Raw genomic sequence first — 5,364 nt, 5'->3', positions numbered from 1 at the left:
AAGTTCTTAGATCCTATGGGAAATACTTTTCCACAATGAAGCTTGTAGGAAGGAGCATGTGAAGGTGAACAGGCTGTGGGACTGCAGCCTTAAGGCATGCGAATGTGAGGAATTGGAGTGGAAGCAAGTGCTGGAATTTTTGCAACCTCGCATGCTGCATCTAGTAGGTGTAGCTGGGAGGGACTTTCTGGGCTGGTGTGACTGTCAGTCTGTCCAGCACCCACCAATCATTCCTTCCCTGCTTCTGAATTCAAAGAGAGCCATGCCTTTTTGTAAGAACCTTTCACCCTCTCCTTCGTCTGTTAAAGTCAGTCAGTTTGTTGAAGTCAGTTATTCCATTGAGGCCTGTTGCTGAAAGTCAGTCTGTTATGTTTGCCTGTTTGCTGTTCGGTCTGTTTAATTTGTAAGTAGTAAAACTTTTTGTTCTCTCTCCCACTAATGTCTCAGAGTGTGTTACTGAGACTGTAAGTGCCAGTTCGTGAGAAAAAATGATGGATTACTCTGGGGAACTCCAAGCTAATTTTGCTCTGCGAAGTTCTGTACCTCTGCGCAGCTAGAGAAATTTAACCGAAATTCAACCCACTGATCTGCGTGGGACATATTTCTGAGGAAAAAATGGTATGGGTCCCTTCCTTTGCAAAGTCACCCCCTGAGCCTGGGATTCAAAAGCTGAGAAATTATGGTTGGCATTCTGCTGCCTCACTGGAGCCCTAAGATAAGGTCATGAGTCCCTCCGGTCCACTCACGTCGTCTATAAAAGTGGCTGGATTGCTCCAAGATGGGATGCTGGCCGCTGTCTGCAAGGAAAGAAGAAGGAGAGCGGGAGGCTCTCTTGTCTGGACAGTTGCAGGGAAAGTGATTTGACTCTGTTTGTGTTGCCTCAGCTGCACTGTGCCAAAAATCCCACTTTGCCCCCTCCCCCAGCACATCTTCATTTATTTTAACCTCGGATGGACTTGAGGGAGTGCAGAGTAGAGCAAGCAAGAAGAGAGGCAGAAGTGCAAAATCCTCCCTGTGACTCTCCTCTTGCGGCTGCTGGATTTGCTCCTCCGCTTAGCATGGCTAAGAGAGGGGAGGACCACATGGGATTTACTTCTGCGGTCCTTTCAGAAAGTGCCAGAAACTTTCCTCCTGTCATGTGAGGGTATAAAGGATTGTTCCTGCCTTGCCTCGATTAAGAATCTGGAGGCAGCAGAGAGAGAGGATCAGCTGTCATTCAATGGAGTGGCAGTAGAGGTCTTGTCAGAAGGATGGATGGATGAGTGAGTGAATGATTTTTACTACAAGAAAGAGGCAATGGATGGATGAGTGAGTGAGTAATTTTTCTATCTGCCCGTGGTTGGAGTAAACCCAGGGGCAGGTAAAGGCAGCAATCTTGCATTCCTTTTGCCTCTGTTGCTGCTGCTACCACCACCACCACTATGCACTCCTCAAAACCCTTGCAAATATTAGAATAAAGAAAGCAAAAAGCAAAGTTTGCCGCTTATATTCTGCCCCATGGTGCTTAAAGCACGCTCTGTGTGGTTTACAATTTAATCGTGCAGGCTACACATTGCCCCCTCCCTCTCATGAGCTGGATACTCAGTTGACCAACCTTGGAAGGATAGAAGGTTGAGTTAACCTTGAGCTGGCTACTTGAACCCGTCAGGTTTGAACCCAATTTGTGAGCAGAGTCTTGACTGCAGTACTGAAGTTTAACCACTGCACTACACAAGAAAGAGGCGATGGAGGCAGGGGTGGGGGAAAAAGAAGGGAAGAGAGATGTATGGTACCAAGTGCTTGGCACCCTCCCTGGCTGCATAGCTCTCACTTTGTGGCCTCAAAAGCTCAAGAGTGGTCCAGGGCTTAGTGAGGTCCAGACAATGGTCACAGGTAGCCATTGCATATCCTCTAATTTATGTGCCTTGGTACAAAGCCCAGTTGCTTGCCTTATTTTTTGCTCTGGTCAGTGGCCAACCAAGCTGCCATGTTTTCCTACAGTGCTATGTTTGGAATGAAGGCTTGTCAACCTTTCACCTCAGAATGCACCTGGAAGGACAAGGCATTATCATGTAGCATTCTTCCAATTTTCGCAGCATAGAAAAACATGGCAAAATCATGGCTGAAGCCCCAAATGTCATTCCATTTGTTTTGTTACTCCTTCCCCAAAAGCATGTAGGAACCTTTGTGTGCAAAGAAAATTAAGATTATGCAATGGAATTGTGGTTTTTCAGACACAGGTCACTGTACATCAGACTGGATATTTCAAATTAAAGTAAAATCTATCACATTGTGGTTATTTTAGCTTCTTCCCTACCACTTTGGCTCTGTCCTCAGAACCTGTATTGTCTGCCATTTCTCTAGGCTGCGGATGGGAAACCTCTTGAGGACTGGATGCTACATACACCCATTCCTGGACGACTGGACCCAGGACCCAGCGCCTTTCTTTCTTACAGTTTTTTCTTTTTTTAATTGAAAACCCCTCTTAGACTCTCTGGCGAAAAACCATTTTAAAACATGGGGTGCAGAGTTTGTGGGTGCTTCTGTTGATCCCTAGGGTGCTTTTCAAGCCATTTTAAAGGGAAAAACACTCAAAAATGTTTTTGGGTGGGGTTGTGTTGGGGCTCCTGGGTGTTTGTGTACAGTTCATGGACTTCATGCCGCCTTCCCACACTCTGGGCCATGGCATATCCATCTTTCTTACGAGGAATGCCTCACTGGGCCAACGGGCGAGCCCAGTTCAGTGGCAATGCAATGGTCATTTATTCAACATTTGAGAAGGGTGTGTGTGAAAGCTGTGCTCACCCACCACACAGTCAGTCCCATCCCTTGCTCCCCCATGGAGAGTGACGATTCCAGGCAAAGAGCCTTTGCCGTCTGTGGGGATCTGTCTGTACACCCTGGACTCCTGCTTTTCCAAGATCCCAGCTCTATAGAAAGCTTCTCTAGACCTCAGGGGCCTTCTCCTCCTCACCCTTTATGCACAGAAGAAGAGGGGCGTGATAACAGAGGGTCAAAGGCTACTGTGCCTCCACCCCCCTCCCATGTTGAGGAAGAATGTTTTTATGATGCCTGAATTATGGCAGCTTTCTTGCGATTATTAGGGCTGAGGTACTAAGGACACAACAGTCATTTCCCCTGCAGCCCTTGTTTCAAACAGCATCTTTTGGCTCAGGTGCTGCTTCTCAGCAAACCTACATTAGAACAGGTGATACTGAGCGCCAGATAAACATGCTTTGGGTTGTGCCACTAAGAGCCTTACAATGCTTGTTCCTATGTCGACACTTTCCCCTTTGATTTGCTCTTAAACGTAGGTATAGGAATGATGGCCTTTTAAAAAAAACCCAGATCTATTCCGTTGCCAAGCGAGGCTTGAACTTTTGCTTTCTGGATTTGGTTTGGGTGGCAAGGCTAAAGACAAAATTCCTGGCACCCCTGACTGCTCTGGGATCTAGTGCCTAACTTTCCTCCTTCTCCATTTGGAATGTAAATGAATGTCTGTAGGGGAATGAAAATTTGATGTAGAATCTGCCAGTCTCTTGAAGCAAGGGTTTCTGCTTTAAAACTGATTTGATTTCATGGAAGAAACAAAGCCTAATTTTGAGAAACATGTTTGCCAATTTGTGAAATTCTCTAATTAGGCACTCACAAAATCAAATGGTAGCCCTTAAGACATCTCCCATATGTTCCTTTGGGTGCGACATCAAACATTGTCATGAAATGCCTTGGGGTTTTGTGCTTCATCCACTGACATCATGAAATACAGCGATTGAAGGGCTTTCCCCCTTCCCACAAATGCCCCCTTGCCAATCATGATCCAAAGATTCTTTTAGAACAAAACTGTCAGGTTACTTTGGACTGAAGGGCAAAACCATTTGGGCCTGAGGTCAGCATCTCAGGTTAGCTGGATGCCCATCTGCATGTACAGACTCATGTGCTCAGAATCTTCCCTCTTCCAAATGCCAGATGCAGGGGAAGGGTATCGGGAGACAGGGATCTAGTTGTCTCGTGTGCTCCCAGAGGCATCTAATGGGGGCAACTGTGAGATACAGGAAGCTGGAATAGATGGGCCCTCGGCCTGATCCAGCAGGGTTTGTCTTATGTTCTTATGCTACAGCTCAGCATCTAGAAGGAGGGAGATTTTACACCTCCCCTCACTACACCGGAGATCTAGTGACTGCTGGAGGGTGGAGGACACCAAAACCTTCTCCTATTGTCTCAGAAGCTACAGAACAGTGTTCTTTTCCACTCCCCACAACCCAGCTCATCAGGGAAAAAGGATTGCCCCCACCGTATTGGGAGCTGTACTGGGGCTGCATGTTTTTGCTGGCTGGACGCTGTACACCCCCTTCTGCAGAGTCTTTGAAAACAGTGTGGTGCAAAATCCCTTTGTTGTGTTTGAGACATCAAAGCTGACATGATAATAAATAAAAATGTGTCAAAGTCAGTTCATGCTGTTTCTTAATTCAAAGCTCCTAGTCCCCTTGAATCACATACATCATCATGTTCCTAAATCCTTTTGCAGAACTAGGGAGGAGATGATGGTGAGAAGACATTTTTTTTGATAGAAAATGAACTCTATTGTGAAGCAACAACATGGTGCTGGATTCCAGTGGCAGTAGTATTTAATGGAAGTCTACAGAGATGTTAATGCCCTGATGAATGGCAGGCGTTTTATCAGGCTAATTTGGATGCAAATGCTTGGGAATCCTATTACACTGTGGTTACAATGCTTTTGCAGTGTGATATTACAGCGGCATAGCATTTCAGAGAAGCCCATCTGAAGGCTGAGGTAATGATTCTATTATAATCCAGAATTATTAATGTGGGAGGGCCATTATTATGCAAATATGTGACTGTCAACTGATAAAAATATCTAAGGTGATTGTGCTGCAGTTTAAAAAGAAATTTAAAGAGAGAATCAAATAGAAGCACTTTTGCTAGAAAAATGTTCGAATAAATTTGTTTGAGGTACAACTGAGTCTGAATGGCAGCCATTTTATGTAAAGGCTTGTTTTGACATTCAAAAGAAATATATCTATAAAAACAATTGAGTGACATGTAGGATGAATATAATTCTAGAAGATTTACTATCAAGTGAGATGGTACAAGACAAAGGTGGGGAAACGGGTTTGGTTTGAAACAGGGCTGTCTGGAGGAAGTGACTAGGGCAATTTGCCCTGGGCTCCATAAGTCAAAGGTCCCCTTCCTTAGCTTCTCTGTTCATCATTGCTTCCTGCCCTCAAGTTTGATGTACTACTCATCAGCATCCCCCATGTTCATGGGAAGCCATGATAGGGCCCTCAGCCACATGCCTTCCTCAGGCCACATAAATTCTCTGGGTGCCTTCTCTCTCTCTTTGTGTGTGTATTTGTGTGTGTATAT

The 5,364-nt window shown here is 45.3% G+C and overlaps 1 long non-coding RNA gene across 1 annotated transcript; it reads left to right on the top strand.

The window, feature by feature from the left end:
- The first annotated feature begins 447 nt into the window (after positions 1–447).
- LOC144588432 (uncharacterized) lies at positions 448–4,426 on the top strand. Its single transcript, XR_013543999.1, has 2 exons — positions 448–618; positions 2,344–4,426. It is a non-coding gene; the product is annotated as an uncharacterized LOC144588432 (long non-coding RNA).
- Positions 4,427–5,364: the final 938 nt, after the last annotated feature.

Source organism: Pogona vitticeps, chromosome 3, assembly GCF_051106095.1.
Source record: "Pogona vitticeps strain Pit_001003342236 chromosome 3, PviZW2.1, whole genome shotgun sequence".
NCBI lineage: Eukaryota > Metazoa > Chordata > Lepidosauria > Squamata > Agamidae > Pogona > Pogona vitticeps.
This window is presented reverse-complemented; position numbering and strand designations above follow the sequence as displayed.